Genomic DNA, 17,860 nt, shown 5'->3' with positions numbered 1-17,860 from the left:
TTTTCTGTACAGCGTGTAAGGCTGTATAAGCCGCGGCCCATGAAATTTTCAGCCACAGCCCGGTGGTGGCCTCTCCTGTAGCGGTGCCAGACGCACGATCATGGCTAACTTTGACCTTAAATAAAAACTACTGAGGATAAAGGGGCTGCAGTTTGGTATGTTTAATGATTGTGAGGTGAATGAATAACATTTTGCAGCCCCGGTAGTTTTTAAGATCTGAGGGCGGACAGAGAAAGTGCGGACGGACAGACGAAGCCACCACAATACTTTTCTTTTACAGAAAACTAACAAAAAGCAACGCTGCTATTACAGCCATAGACTAAACCTTTCATTCGAAAACAGAGCGAAAGGGAAATGCAGCCAGAGGAATGCTTCCCCAAGTAGAGACGGCCAAAGGTTATTCACAGGCTTCCCGTGTGGCGAGAGAAGGGGGGGGAAGTGATTACGTAAATCTGCAAATATATCGGACCATACATACATCTATGGATGCCTCTCTTGGGGCAGAGGTGGCCAAACAGTCGATCGAGGCCACTCGTTTGGTCGATCGACGTTTCCCCACAATCCTATATAAACAAACAAAAACACAAGCATATATATATATATATATATATATATATATATATCTATATTATATATATATATTATATATTAAGTGAGGCCATTGTACTCATGTTTTATCGTACTATGGTGCTATTTGAAATTCCCACGTATATGTGATTATGTAGTATGGTAGATCGTAAAAGTTTCAGTCTTTAGAGTAGATCTCGAAGTCCAAAAGTCTGGCCACCCCTGTGGCATAGGCTATTGTATTTGGGATATACCTATATTCATGTTAAAAGCTAACATACGCGTGCGCGTAACATCTATTAAAACAACGAAGCTTACACACACAAAAATGAAAAGCAGATTTGTTCATAAGGTTCATTAATGGAATCTCTATGGCTAATCACTCATTCTTTGAATTAACTTATGCGATAATTGGAAAAGCAAGTTAGCCTAGGTCCTAGCTAGCTGCTTCGACAAAAGAGTAGCTGTGAATTAAGTTAAAATTTTTCTTAGGTTTACCAAACCATGCAATGAGCTGGTTAACAGCGCTCCTAGGGTCGGCCCGAAGGATTAGATATTTTCACGCGGCTAGGAACCAGTTGGTTACTTAGCAACGGGACCTACAGCTTTCTGTGGGATCCGAACCACATTCTCGAATTTCTATCCCGAGAAATAAATTCCTCTGATTCCTTGTTGGCAGAGCAGGGAATCGAACCCGGACCCTGAGATCGGTAGTCAAGCACTTAACGGACTCGTCCAACGAAGAACTTAGCTTACTTGAAATTCACAGCAGATTATATTTGTGGATTAGACAGCAGTAGATGGTGATAACGAACAGAAGCCGCAGAAACCAGTGAAAGAAATCGAAAGAAGATATGAAGGAGTATTTGTTTGTTTGTTTGTATGGTGTTTTTACGTTGCATGGAACCAGTGGTTATTCAGCAACAACGGGACCAACGGCTTTACATGACTTCCGAACCACGTCAAGAGTGAACTTCTATCCCCAGAAATACATATCTCTCACTCCTCAATGGAATGGCCGAGAATCGAACCCGCGACCACCGAGGTGAGAAGCAAACACCAAACCAACCACGCCACTGAGGGCGCTTGAAGGAGTATTTGGACGGAGGTTCAAACGGTTTACGGACTTGAAAGAAGAAATTAGGAAAGGATCGTTGAATTGAAATGACAATGAAATGTAACCTCTAAGATTAATCGCAAGGGCGACTAAAAGAATGAAAAACTACGATAATTAGGTAAAAATGTCAGCAAAGGCCAAACGATAACGTCAAATTGGCCGTAATTCTATGCACACAATATGAAAATCATATAATTAAAAAGGATAAGAATGGAATAGCACGAGTGTTGAAATCAAAAGGCCTTAAATGTTTAAAAATAATAATCGGATCGCATTAATATTGTTAACACCCAATGTTAACAATATTAACAAGATTAACAAGCAGGATTTCACCCTTGGCTTGGTAGTTGGAGTGAAGATGAAGGAATTATTTGATTTTTCTCTAAGGCCAGCCCGTCGGGGATGGAATCATTTACCTTAATGGGAAAATATGAATGCATAATCGTGATTGCATTCGTATGTTGCAATTGTTAAAATTTAACAATACATTAATGAATGTACGTATGTATGTATGTATATATATACTATATATATATATATATATATATATATATGTGTATATATATATATATATATATATGTGTGTGTGTGTGTAAATAGATATATATATAATATATATATACATATATATATAAACCCATTCATAAACGGGTATGTATATGGGAACTTGGACAGCGTACGGCTAATTTTTCCGTAAAATGAAGATATTATTAAAACCAGCTCTTTACAATGAATCGTCATCAAAACATTTGCAGTTTTTAATTTTTTATCATAAACTACACTTTAAACTAAGCCATTCCGTGTGCATGAATCTCGGCGGCCTTACTAATTGACGTAGAATGCAAAACATTATCCAAAAAAGCAGATTCAAATGCTCCAATGTTTGCTTCTTCATTTTACACATTAATATTCGTAACCATTCTGAGTAACTACCATCATTGTTTGCATCTCTAATAACTTATTATTCCGTCTTAACCAAAGTTATAAATAAAGTGTGGTATATAATCAGAATATAATATAGACTCAATATTCTCTAGTATAATAAAATGAACAAATAGCCTACTTGCTGAAAAACAATTACCATTTTCTGTTTCACTATTGTTTTATTGATGATGAATATCGGGACCAAACACATGGGTAGATTTCCTTAAAGGAAATGAAAACCATCGATAAATGTAAATAGTTCTAATAATAATAATAATAATAATAATAATAATAAATAATAATAACTCCGCAGCATAGATCAGAAAACCAGGAAACATATGACAATACACAAAGCACTACACCCAAGAGCAAATACGGACAGACTATACATAACACGAAAGGAAGGAGGGAGAGGACTACTAAGTATAGAGGACTGCGTTAACATCGAAAACAGAGCACTGGGGCAATATCTGAAAACCAGTGAAGACGAGTGGCTAAAGAATGCATGGGAAGAAGGACTAATAAAAGTAGACGAAGACCCAGAAATATACAGAGACAGGAGAAAGACAGACAGAACAGAGGACTGGCGCAACAAACCAATGCACGGACAATACATGAGACAGACTAAAGAACTAGCCAGCGATGACAATTGGCAATGGTACAGAGGGGAGAGCTAAAGAAGGAAACTGAAGGAATGATAACAGCGCCACAAGATCAGGCCCTAAGAACCAGATATGTTCAAAGAACGATAGACGGAAATAACATCTCTCCCATATGTAGGAAGTGCAATACGAAAAATGAAACCATAAACCACATAGCAAGTGAATGCCCGGCACTTGCACAGAACCAGTACAAAAAGAGGCATGATTCAGTGGCAAAAGCCCTCCACTGGAGCCTGTGCAAGAAACATCAGCTACCTTGCAGTAATAAGTGGTACGAGCACCAACCTGAAGGAGTGATAGAAAACGATCAGGCAAAGATCCTCTGGGACTATGGTATCAGAACAGGATAGGGTGATACGTGCAAACAGACCAGACGTGACGTTGATTGACAAAGTCAAGAAGAAAGTATCACTCATTGATGTCGCAATACCATGGGACACCAGATTTGTTTAAGAGAAAGAGAGGGAAAAAATGGATAAGTATCAAGATCTGAAAATAGGAAATAAGAAGGATATGGGATATGCCAGTGGAAATCGTACCCATCATCATAGGAGCACTAGGCACGATCCCAAGATCCCTGAAAAGGAATCTAGAAAAACTAGAGGCTGAAGTAGCTCCAGGACTCATGCAGAAGAGTGTGATCCTAGAAACGGCACACAGTAAGAAAAGTGATGGACTCTTAAGGAGGCAGGATGCAACCCGGAACCCCACACTATAAAATACCACCCAGTCGAATTGGAGGACTGTGAAAGAGCAAAAAAAAAAAAAAAAAAAAAAAAAAAATAAAAAATAATAATAATAATAATAATAATAATAATAATAATAATAAAAGATAGCTTACGGTTTGGACTCTAAAAACTGACAGGACTAAACCACAAAGAGATCCCAAATGGTGTCGTTAAGCAATAAAACAATATTCAGCAAATTTCGACAATCCCGTATTGGCGTGGTTTTATTTATTTATTTATTCTGTGACACGATCAGCCCCGGGGGATTTATTCCCTCAATCAGAACTTGGACTTTATGACGTGATTGGTTACCGTCGTTATATCCGGTTTGTTACTTACATACATACACATACACACAATATGTATGCATGTATAATGTGTGTGCGCGCGCGTGAAGGATATATGTGCGCATTATGTGAGAGATGACAGTTAAGCTAGAATAGAATGAACTACGTTACGTTAGATGTATATAAATGAGAAATCAATCTTAAAATACAACTGATGCGTAAGTTACGAATTGCATTTTTTTAATCAAAACAAGTCAAATCAAAATTATACGTTAAGTCAGCCATAAAAGTCGTCGTTGAGAAATTGAAGCAGTTGGTGCAAACGACAAGATAGCCGCCAGAGGGAAGATGACTACTTATCCACGAGAAACCTGCCATTTTCGTTTCCTGCATCTAAATAATATTTCTCTTTGTGAATACCATGAAGTGATAAGTAAGCACTTTCCTTTACTTTTGGATAAAAAAAAAGTATTGATTGATAAGGAAGATTATTGATTTTGTATTCATATCCTCAAGACGTAATGTAACAAAGTACGATACATGCGCTTGTGTATCACGATGCGTTCGACGCATCGCGCTGCTGTTTTGCCTCAAGTACCTCATTCGCAAATGTAAAAGGCAAGGACGAACTGGCATATAAGCACAGGGGACTGTGAACAGTACTACCTGTCGTGAGGTATGGTACTCTGTGATTATCTCTAATGGGGTAAATGGTGCAAATCCGGCTACGCTCGAGTGGGGGCTGTGTGTAGCCACGGTCTGCACTCCCCTCCGAGCCTCGCCGAGAGACTGTCTTTTGTCTTTGTTGTTTAGGCGCGGCTCAACGCATCCAAGTTCTGGGGAAGAATACGAGTTGCGTGCACGCGACTGTGAAGTAATCTTCTCAGGCTCCCTATCTTCTTCCCTTTAGGAATGCGGCTGTTTACTGTTTTAAGAGAGCTGTAATAATAGTTATATATTGAACGGCATTCTCTTGTTATCTTTGGGGAATTATTTTTTCAGAATACTACTCGTCTTCATTTGCCATACATGCTACAAACTTACTGAAGGTGTAAAACTGTAGTACCATAGCTCGGGTACATTCTTTCTCTCTCTCTCTCTTTAGCTGTGAAAACACGACTTATTAAAACGAAATACCCATTTTTATAACATTTGTCTTTCTTTAGCGTCAACAATTATTTCTTTCTACATATGTTTTTTACTCCTCTTTAACATCATAACCGCTCTTTTGAATATAAGTTTTAAGCATACGGCAGCGTAATGATATCTACATATTTTGTTTTATGATGAATAACATTATGTTTGAGGTTTCATTATTATTTATGCGAAATACGACTAAAAACACACGACTGCATACACAAACGCAAGTACACACACACACACACACATATGTATATATATATATATATATATATATATATATATATATATATATATATATATATATATATATATATTAGCCTGGTAACTGAACGATTCACAACGGTCAGAGAGTTAGATCATAGTTGCGTTACACATGACAGCAGCATTAGATTGCTGAATTCATCGTTCGTTCCTCATGACATCTGACTGAGCACAGTCATGAGTCAAGTAGTCAAACAGTATTAACGGGGAAAAATTACTTTCACCTTTTACGGTCATTTAGAGACAAATTCAAACAAACCGGCTGTTATATAAATATTCAATGAAAGCAGAAATATAGTCAAGGATTTTAACTATTTTATCAACATCGGTGGGAAGAGAACATTGAAGGCACACTTGCAATATATATATATATATATATATATATATATATATATATATATATATATATATATATATATCGTAGCCTAACGTAATAAGGAAAAATAACTTTCGCCTATTATAGAGCTAGTCAAGGAAATCGGAAATGTAGTCAAGAATTTTCGCTACTCTATCGACTTCTAGAAGCCCTAATGCATTGCCATATAACTGTGGTTTCTCATTTTCTTCTTTGAATTTTCCTGTGTTTATGAGATAAAACTGTAATTTTTATAAATCAAAGTTACCGTAGAATAAAGTAATATACATTTCTCAACACTTTTCACATCAGTCTTTAAATATATATAAAAAAGCCATTTTGCAATGAGTAAATACTACCTTTGCGAGAGAAAGTGAGCAGACTTCTCCTGGTCTTCAAGGCGGGAGTGGGGAAGTAGGCACCGTAACCTTGGTCTCTGATCTCTCCCAAATTTGTTATGCGTGATTTTTTCGTGGATTGCATTTGAAGCAAAGGCTGTGTGTATCATAGGATGCTCGTGATTTCAAATAAATGACTGCGAACAACGACACGTAGTACGCAGATAGACCCATTGGAAAGTTCTGTTAAAACTAATATATATATATAATATATATATTATATATATATATATATATATCATATACACATGTGTACACATATTATATATACATTGTAGTGAGAGACAGAGAGATTGATTCATTATCCGCCTATCTACCTATGGGATTACTCATCAACATTAATTATCCTTTTCTCACACGGCAGGATTTCCTAATTTCATTTCATATATTATATATATACGAATATATAGGGAGAGAGAGAGAGAGAGAGAGAGATCAATGACGCACGCTCTTCTACCATCTTCTCGTGATCCAAACGAAAGACCTTGATACTTGTTCTTGCGATGCTTCAAAGGGATTTATAAGTTGATTATACCAGGGGTACTTAACAAGGGGTACCCATGCCCCTTGGAGGTATGAGAACCACAAGCTACGGGTATGGGACTTGATCTCTGGAAAATTGTACATATTTGATCTTAATGTGTCAATGTATACATGGGTACATTTTGTAAATAAATAACTATATCAAACTATAAATACTTTTGATTTTCTTCTATGTTCTGTTCCTATACTCTGTTTTTTTTTTCATCTGTCCATCCGCCTGTGGTGTTTTTGTATGGTAACACTGCGTCCCGGGCTTTAGATAGTTACGCTATGTGTAAGTTTTAGGTAAATAAAAGGATATCTGGGTGTACATTTGTAACTGAAAAGTGTTTTAATAATTTACTGTATGCGAAGTACACCGTTAATATTCGAAATAGGATATTATAATCGTTGAATGTAACTATCTAAAGCCCGGGACGCAGTGTTACCATACAAAAACACCACAGGCGGATGGAGAGATGAAAAAAAAAAATAGAGTATAGTTATTCATGCCTGAAGTATGTACTAAACTTAGAATATTATGTTATATTGTCAATAAAAAGGACTTGAATGGACTTAAGCAAAGGGGTATGGAACCCTACTGAGCAACTCACTTGGGGTCTGGAGTCACCAAAAGGTTAAGAACCCCTGGATTATACATTAACACAGGTGAGCCTGATCTTGTAATTAGCAACACGTTTTCCAGCAAACAAGTGATAAGGCGGAACTAACGTCACCGATACATTGTGAAGGAATATTTTACTTAGTGTTGAGTTATAGAATTTCTGTTTTTCAGTGGAATAATTACGTATATCTCCAGAATTGTTCAAAATGCCATTAAACTATAAGTTACAGGCTACTCTTTGAAATTATAATATTTATAGGGCCGATGATATCTTCATTACTGTTATTATCAATATTACTACCATGAACAGGAAATCTATCATGCATAAATTCCTCTTGAATTGAAGCAAATCAAAATGTTATAATTTATAAAGAAAAGCAGAAAAAGAGAAAAAGGCTAAGCTTCTCTATTAGTACAAATACAAACGAAGTTAATTTTGGAACAAAAAATGAAAATAGAAGCTACAATATAATGCCAAATAAATTTTCATAAGCTCTCCAAGCTTAAATCGTAAAGGCAAGCGAATACTCAGGTCAAACACAGCAAATAAGAAGCCAGACAGCCGTGGTAGTAATACGTTGGTGGTCGTAACTAACAATAATTAGCCAATTCTTTTTCACTAAAGTCAGAACACAGTCACGCATCCTGCTTGTGTTAAGCCTAGTTTATTCTCCTTCTTAAGAATCGTAGAAGCTGCCTTTCCCGAATTGCAGATTAGTTTAGTTTTCAGGTTCACGAAATATTCGTCATATCCGACTACTTTTCTTGGCCCTCTTCCTCTTTCTTTCTCGCCAAACCAGTGACCTTTTATCACCTTTTTTGCTTTTTTACGGTTGTTTGCCTCTGTGATTGTGCACATTTTGAATAATATGAGAGCTACTGTAAATCATAACCTAACTAAAACAGTTATTTCTAGGCATACTTACAGGCCATGTTTGGGCACTATCATAAGACCGGCTTAGTCTAAATTAACTAACCAGCCTACAGAAATCATAAAAAAAAAAAAATCCTATTTAGCATCAACTTAAATTACAATTGTTTACGAAACAAACCTAGGCATATACAGTGACTTGAAAGTTACATCAAAATACAAACCTATATAAACTTACATAATTTTGAAGGTTAATTTCCTTATTGTACATCACAGGAATGAATACTTTATCTCTTGATTTCACAGCTTTTATGGCTCTCCTTGACCTTTCCCCTCTGAGCAAGGCCGTATCATTAGCATAACTTCCGCGGCCTCATTAGAAGCCTTTTGCATTGCGTACGCTACAAGTTAAGTATATCTTAGTTTTACCAGACCACTGAGGTGATTAACAGCTCTCCTAGGGCTGGCCCGAAGGATTGGATATTTTTATGTGACTAAGAACCAACTGGTCACCTAGCAACGGGACGTACAGCTTATTGTGGGATCCGAACCACATTGTAACGAGAAATGAATTTCTGCCACCAGAAATAAATTCCCCTGATTCCACGTGAAAGAAATTTGTATTGCAAACCGCAGTCTACGTAATCCTGTGAGAGCGAAACGCCTCGACTCCTCCTTCCCCCGCCAGGTCAGGTCACGTCGTCCTAATTTATGTTTATAGGAAGGTGAGGTTAGGATTTCTCACGCCTACCCCTGTCTCCCTACTCTGCATCCGCCCCTTGTAGGGAATTATAAAAATGTTTGAGATACAAAAAGAAAAAAAAAAGGCCTGGAGAGAGGAAGAGACTTATACGGTGTACAGTGCATGGAACGAAAGAATCAAAAAGCACACACAGAATGTCAGCTATTTCAGTCAGGCTTCACCTAAGACAAAACATTGATGGGAAAAGAACCATTAAATGGATTTCTACAAAATGAATTTCGTATTTCGCATCGCTAACAAAACCACACTCCTCATAGTAGAAAGGAAACAGAAAACAACTATGAGGATTCCACTGCGTGTCGCATAGTTTACGAAGTCGTTGAGAAAAAATCCGAATAAACACGTGGAAAGGAGTTAATGGACACCCCGAAGGTGAAAGGATGCAGCTGCGAAGGTCACAAGCCACAAGGAGACGACGCCAGTGAGTCGAGAGATACGTTGTACTACTCAGGCTACCCAACTCACCGACCAAGGTAATATATACCTTGTCACCGACCAGATTATAGGACAAGTAAGCCGATGACGATCTTGAGCTTATATATGCTCAACATCACACGTGTTTTTTTCTTTTCTTTTTTCGTGGGGGGAGTTGGGGTCCTTCATGAAGACGGAGGTAGAAGCACCTCAGAAACTTGGAAATACAAAAAATATCCTCTCGTGAAGGTATTAATGAGGTCTTCCGTGGATGTAATAACTATACAGTGAATTCGTGTACACACACACACACACACACATATATATATATATATATATATATATATATATATATATATATATATATATATCTATATACATATATTGAAAATTAAGCCCTTTTCCCTGGCATGGATGCAGAAGACAAACACTATATATATATATATATATAGATATATATATATATATATATATGCATATATGTAGATATATATATAATATATATATATATTATATATAATATATATATATATATATATATATATGGGCACTTTCACGCTCATAATTCAGTTGATGGCTGAATCATGGATGAGCTCTTATTGCAATAAAACTGCCATAACAATAGCCACTTCATACGCCTATACGGAAGGCTCATCAACATCGAGTCAAGTCACCTTACAGATATCGCACCATTCATTCACCTATTTCTTGCACAAACTCCTGCTCTTCTTTGATAGGGGAACAGGCTTATTCGGACCTTGGCTGATTCGGACCATGTCACTGGCTCATTCGGACCTTTATCCAGGCTTATTCGGACCTTCATATGATTGGCCGATTTTTCTATGCAGTTTTACCTCCTGAACAAGAATTTTAAGTAATATTTATTCGGACGACTGCAATTAACCCCAAGGGGCTCGTACTAAACACGGCGAAATACATTTGACGCCCAAATTCCTGGTGACTTTGTATTCGCGGGGACGAACGATGCGGAATGCTTATATAGAAATACCCATTGCTATAATATAAAATTATTAGTATGAGTCCGAATCACTCAAAACAAAGGTCCGAAACAACCGAGCAAATGGTCCCAAATAGCCTAAACAATTATCCGAATCAGCCTGGCAAATGGTCCGAATCAGCCAAGACTAAGGTCCGAATCTGATCCGAATCAGCCAAGGTCCGAATAAGCCTGCTTTTGATAGATAGATAGATAGATGGATAGCTAGATAGATCACGTGCATTAAGCTACAGATGTCCTTTAATATCCATTTCGCTCTACCTCAGAATTAATATATTTTCATTCATGTTGACCGAAGGGGAATTTTTTTATTTGATAATAATTTCGTCCTCTTGTGGATTCGAACCAGCGGACAGAGGAGAAATATCACTGAAGTCCTGATTTCTACTCTGTCCGCTGGTTCGAATCCACGAGAGGACGAAATTAACTAAAAAAAAAATCACATTCGGTTAACATGTGAAAATATATTAATTCCGAGGTAAAGGTAATTGGATATTAAAGGGCATTTGTAGCTTAATGCATGTACATGAGAATCACAGTGATGTGATAAAAATTCATAAATAGATCACATGGATGCGAATCTAAGCGATGAGTCTGTTGAGAGAGAGAGAGAGAGAGAGAGAGAGAGAGAGACTTTCAATATATCTATGGTGGAAAAAAGAGCAAAATAAGAGAAAAAGAACAAAAGGAAACGCGTGACTCATGGGAAATCATCTGTTCAGATTTAGGTCATTCCGCTTATCAAAGATATCTGTATTCTTATTTTTGCAACAATGTTCTATTGCCACTGTACCTTTCCAATTTCTTGAACTTCAAAATATATCTTAAAAACAATGTTGAGTTACCTGAAACTAGCTACTGAAGGCAGACGTTTCAAAAGTCTAAAAATAAAAATATGTATAAATATAAACTTCATCCGATGGGAATGCTGGCACATCTCGGGTCTCTCACACAAACGTTGACAACACTGCCTGACGTCACGCATGGGAGTCAGAGAACTTTTGACACAAAACTTGCACTAATTTTCCTAAATGGAAACATTTTCTTTGGATAAATCGCCCACAATCAAGCAACAGTCCATAATGGGACGTCCACGCACGATAAAAACACTCACTAACGCCATTTTACCTCGCTATTTCCGAATCACTTCATCCGCCAACTGTAAAAACACCGCACTGCGTATACACGCGGCTTACTACATCTTACACATGTGGATGTGCTGCTGCCGTTTGAATGGGGAGGACTCCCACCGGCCTCTGGAGTCGGGAATCATGGGCGGGAAGGAGAGAAAAGAAAAGTTGCTACCTACCATTTATTTTCCATTTATTCTGTAAAATGTAAGTAAGAATCTCATTTTCCTGCCGCGCATATCATTAAGCGTGTGCTTCCTGTGCTAATCTTGCTTCATCGCCGCTCAATTTAGGTACATAAAGTCACGAGAATGATTAAGGCGATCTTAAGAAGATATAATTATCTATTGAGTAAACGTCTCCCGGAGGACTACTGCAACTAATATTCATTTTTATTTAATGATTTCCACAGATGAAATGTAAAACTCTTTCATTTTCACTTCTTATACTTAGAATTCAGTTATATACCTGGCAAATTTTCCGTGAGAAGAAATTTACACAGCATTAACTGAACCGAGACATTAGAGAAATATAAGAATTTTTGGCAACTCGCTATCGGCAAACGGCAGCGATACGTTAACGTTGTGAATCATGATGCCATGTATAAAATTCCATTAACAAATACATTCAAATCTCTTGGTCCAACGGGGAAGAAACATGGATTTTCAGTGTTTTTTTTTTTTTTTTTTTAAATCAGCGGTTCCGTAGTAACGTTTTCGTAAGTAAAGTAGCACATCTAGTAATTTTTCAGTGTAGTGGTTGTAGTAGAAGTATAGTTTGAATTAATTTTTAGTTTAAGGGACAAATCAAAATTCACTTGCCAATAAGCGCTTCAACAGAGTGGTCTACATACATATATGAAAAGCAAATAAAGGAGCAAAGAAGCTACTAAGAATTGGATTAAATTTACAAATTACAAACGAAATTATGTGTAGCTAAAATCAGTTAAACGTTAAATGAAACCGGTAAACAAAACAGGGTGGTTGGCGTGAACGTACCCCCCGAGGCAGTGGAAGAAAATTACCTTACGAACGTTTGAGAAGTGGTAGTGTGTGTACATCATACCTGTGAACTTTCTTCTGTAGGTAATAACATTCCGCCCTAACGCAGTATTTGCAAACATTCTAATTCAGCTAATCTTTAGACGTACACACACACACACACACACACACACACACACACACACACACACACACATATATATATATATATATATATATATATATATATATATATATATGTGTGTGTGTGTGTGTGTGTGTACGTCTAAAGATTAGCTGAATTAGAATGTTTGCAAATACTGCGTTAGGGCGGAATGTTGTTACCTATATATATCAATCATCAAAGAGCAACTGCTGTAAGCTGGCATACTGTCAACTTAATCCAACGATGTTTAGAAAGATACAACTCTGAAACAAGCTCACAAGGAAATGTGTAATTTCCAGTTCTCTTAGAAATAAAACGCTTGGCCATGTTCACTTTAAGATGGATGTGGTTTATTAATCTTTTGTATTACAGATCTAAACCACATTATCACTAAAATTTCTATACAAAATATATTTTTATTTCCTCAAATTCCTGGTTCTTTAAAGCCAGCTATCGATTTAATAAGCAATGAGCAAGTTCACTCTCGACATGGTTCGGAAGTCACGCAAACAAACAATTAATAAGCAAGTAGGCTCATAAAAGGTATTTTTTGTTGTTGGTTTACTAGTAAGGTGTTAAACGTAGTAGGAGGCTTGGTATGAACCTCCTGACTCTGCTCTGCCAACAAAGACAAAATTATTAAGATAAAAGGCACCGTAAGGGGGAAATGCGGTGCACTGTAGGCATTACTCAAGGTTCTTTACAGCGTCCTTTCCACCCCTAGCTGCAAGATCTTTCATTCCTTTTATTGTACCTCCGTTTATTTTCTCATTCTTCCTTCTTACTTTCCACCCTCTCCTAACAATTGATGCATAGTGCAACTAGGAGATTTTCCTCCTCTTACACCTTTCAAACCTCTTTACTGTCAATTTACATTTCAGCGCTGAATGACCCCATAAAGTCCAGCGCTTGGCCTAAAATCCATATCTATTCTTTATTCTCTTAAGATAATAGAAAGCCTCCTAACTCTGCCCTGTCAACAGAGACATAGGTTTTAGGATAATGGGAGTCCTGGTATGGACCTCCTGACACTGCCCTGTCGACAGAGGGGGAGTTATTGGTGATTACTGAGTGAGTAATAATATACTCATTAGTGAGGTATTATATCACCAGCAACAAGTCTAGGGATATCAAGCATCTAATGCATTTCTACCATAATATTATTCTCCTTGCATTTTAATATATATAATACAGTATACGCATATATATATATATATATATATATATATATATATATATATATATATATATATATATATATCTGTTTATTATTTTTTCTTTTTAATAAGTGAGATCTCTTCTCTCTGTATTTCCGTTTACCTTCTCTTACTTCCTAATTACCGGCATACTCTTTGGCAGCTTGAATTTCATGTAAATGGCCCCTGTGGTGGGCTTGTTCTATTATGAATAGGGTTCATCATCTGAGTAATAATAGTAATGAGGATAAATACCTAGCCTCCATCGGTAAGGGACCACAGTTGCAGCATAAACGTCTTAAAACAAAATACACTAGACTAATAGCTTGTATCATGTCTCTGATTCATGTAAGGTTATTTCTCTAAATTAGTCATTTTCGTTTGAGTTAAGCAAACGAATACAGACTGGCACAATCTGCAGAAGCTTTAAGATTATTTACTAAAACTGGATACATCTTACTCACGGGATAAGAAAACTCAGAATTATTCAGTTCGTATTTCTCAGAAAATTGATCTATTTGCCCACTAACAGTATCTTTTAGCATTTTAGCAAAGGTATTAAGTACTAAAATCATTAATTCAGGCTCATTGGTGGCAATGTGAATGAATATACATGCTCAGCAATTAACGAGGTCAACCTGTCACCGAAACTTCCTTGTCATCTGATCTATTTAAAAACTCAGTAATAGACATCACTCTAAAAATGCAACACGAATTATAATTTTAAGGATCTGGAACTGCAAACCAGGAATAAAATAATCATTGCATCCTAAGCAGGAGTTGATCAAAATCCGTTGGCAGAATACAATACATTTTCCTCGGAACAGTAAGATTTTCCTAATACAACTCAAATAACAGGTAGGCTACTGAATTAGTAAAATAACGGCAGGTGGCTGTTTGACTTCCGTCGATATGTATACATATGAATGCTATTTACAGAATTATGCTATTTACTCGTCGAGACGAATGTAGTTTTATGTAGCCTCAAATACGCGCACCTGACAGCGATCTGTACCACCTGTCAACGTCACTGTTCATTCAGTTATGTAAAAAAAGAAAAAAAACTTGTAAAAATTCGGCAGCATTCTCCGAATACCACTCTGATCTGCTCAAGATTTCGGAGAGGTATGAGAGATGAAGATGAAATGACCTGATTAACTTTGTGCCATGAAAGTCTTAAAGGCTAAATCTATTACGACTGAGCCAAGACTTTCATCCAGCGCTGCGTCAGTAGAAAAACAAAAAGAATATCCGTTTTTGAAGTGATCGCATTTCGATAATGTCATAAGTGACGATCTAATTAATTTGCAAGGCTTATCAATAAACCTTGTGGCGAGAGCACATATTGCTATTCACGACTTCATCATTATAATCTTCACCAAATTTACAAGACTCGGAGTTCATGAATATTTACGTATGTTCTCAGAGAACAATTTTAAGGTCACTGACATTTGAAGCAGTGGCTTATTCACCTATTAATTACCTTACAAATTACAATATAAATGAACTCTGACCAACAGCATTGTTTAATCTCCAATGTGCAGATGAAACAGACTCAGCAAAATATAACATTTTGCCGCGAAAAAAGAAAGAAAAAAAATGCGCCTCTATGTCAAAAGCTGAATTTCTATTAGCCCACGTAACGGGTAAAATTTAATCTTGAAAATAACTAGTAACGTGAAATTACGTACTTACGACAAAGGAAATGGAATGTAGGAAGTCGGAAAAGATTGTCTTTTGAAGGAGTCAACATACACACCATGCAATACGTCGACTTGCAGTGGATTTTTCCCCTTATAAATCTCTTCTCACTTGACCGAGCACCTAGCTTATTCTGCACGAATTAGCTGAGCTGAAGACTAGGTGGAGAGTACAAAGAAAACTGAAAAGAAAGAGCAAGGGAGTGGGAAGATGTCAGAAGGGGAGTACTTCCTTTTAAAACAGAACAGGCGGCGTGACTCTTCTTCAGCCAGTACACAGCAGGTTAAAAAAAATTAATATATGAATAAATAAATAATAAATAATAAAATAAATAAATAAATAATAAACGAATTAATAAGTCATTGTATTTGAAAAAGTGTTCAAGTTTTCAGCTAGTATTGATTTAGTGCTCCAATAACTAACTTGTCTTATTTCTCCTTTGTCTCGTCTCGTTTTCCCCTTCCTTTCATGAAGTTCCAAGATTTGTCTCGCAGTGTCATCCCATAACTTATTGTCCCAGTTTTTGTTCCAACTTTTTTTTTTTATTTCTGCTAAAAGGTACAGGTTTAATCAAAGTGAATTAAACTTTACAGTTTTCTTGTTTTCGTTCTTGCGTATGTTTAGGTATTAATTCTCTCTCTCTCTCTCTCTCTCTCTCGTCTCTCTTCCCCTCTCTCTCTCTCTCTCTCTCTCTCTCTCTGTACATCATATGCAACAATCCATTTAATTCTAATACATATCTTCCTTTATCCTGTTTGTTTCCTTGAATCTTCATTCAGCTGTTCAGGATCTCCTATTTTTTCATCTTTTCCGTTCTTTAATTTAAAAAAAAAAATTTTGTGTGTGTACTCCACGAGATCCTTCAACAGCCTCTCGTGTGGTCGCTTTCATAACAGCAATTTGTCCCACAGTTTGTTCACTTTTTATCTCAAATATATCATAAATTTTTGTAGCGATATGTTTTCCTTCTTTTACTATCCGGTACTGTTATTTTTTTCTGCAACAACAATAACCTGATACATCAGACAATTTTCAGCTTATTAAATTGTGTATCGGACATGTTAAAACTTTTCGGTATCTCAGCATTAATTGAAAGTTTTCATACGTTATCCTCACCACAAGTTAGGTTTCCTTCATTGCTTTTATAACGTATCATAAGGTCCTCTCTCATGTTTTTTTCTTCTTTATTTTACGGAAAGTGTTTCTAAAGAAACTAATGGTGCATACTTCTGAGTTTCTGAACGCACAACATACTGATCTTTGATCATCTGTTTTATTTCTGTTGTTATGATTAAAAAAATTATATTCTGAAGCTTGTCAGAAAATAGCTTATTCCATTGAAGTGTGTCGACTTGCCCTTTTCTTTTTATCCAATATCCAAAGAATATATTGTTAAGTAAATGTAGCCTAATTGTTTCAGAGGCTTTCATTTGCACTCCGTGTTTTGCATACAATTCTGTCTTCATGCACACACTGCTTCTCCTTTTATCAAGATTTTGCCCCTACTAAAATGTTCAACCGCCTTCTATTCACTCATCTTTTCATCGGGTCGTACGTTCCTTGTAATTTTTAGTTTTCTCAAAACACTTCACATCTCTGGCAAATTTTTCCAGTAAATTTTATCAGTATAGCGCTGGGCCCGCGTCTTTCTTTCTTGTTACAATTAGATTTCGTCAATAGATACCCTCCAGACCACATGCATTTTTTTTTTCTTTCCGGCGCGTTGTAGAAGAAAATTGCATATGACTCTAATGTTCTGCTTTTTTCCTAAATCCTCTTCATTCCTGCTTATAATAAATGGTATTTTCTGTTTTTCTAACCACGCTTGCTTTTAATCCTGACGAAAAAAAAACATATTAATAGCTAAAGTTTAACTAAAAATATGCAGAATGTTTGTGTTCCTCCGATTTCGAATGCGCAATTGACTTGTGGATATTAACGAGAAATGTGTTTTTCCTGAGTCTTATAATATTTGATCTTGATTAAGTACCTTTAACAGAATAGTAACTCAGACCTGACTTCTTATAGCAAA

General features: G+C 36.5%; 1 protein-coding gene across 2 annotated transcripts in view; it reads right to left on the bottom strand.

The window, feature by feature from the left end:
• Window positions 1-11,905, bottom strand: part of LOC135198695 (uncharacterized) — a 325,058-nt gene extending 313,153 nt beyond the window's left edge. Inside the window, exon 1 of one of the 2 annotated variants that reach the window (XM_064226592.1) lies at window positions 11,784-11,905. The gene's annotated coding sequence lies outside the window, so the exon portion shown is untranslated. The remainder of the gene's footprint in view (window positions 1-11,783) is intronic. The other variant, XM_064226600.1, reaches the window with a different exon arrangement.
• Between the last annotated feature and the right edge of the window lie 5,955 nt (window positions 11,906-17,860).

This window comes from Macrobrachium nipponense, chromosome 23 (assembly GCF_015104395.2).
Source record: "Macrobrachium nipponense isolate FS-2020 chromosome 23, ASM1510439v2, whole genome shotgun sequence".
NCBI lineage: Eukaryota > Metazoa > Arthropoda > Malacostraca > Decapoda > Palaemonidae > Macrobrachium > Macrobrachium nipponense.
Note: the sequence above shows the minus strand (reverse complement) of the source record. Positions and strands in the feature narration are given on the sequence as shown.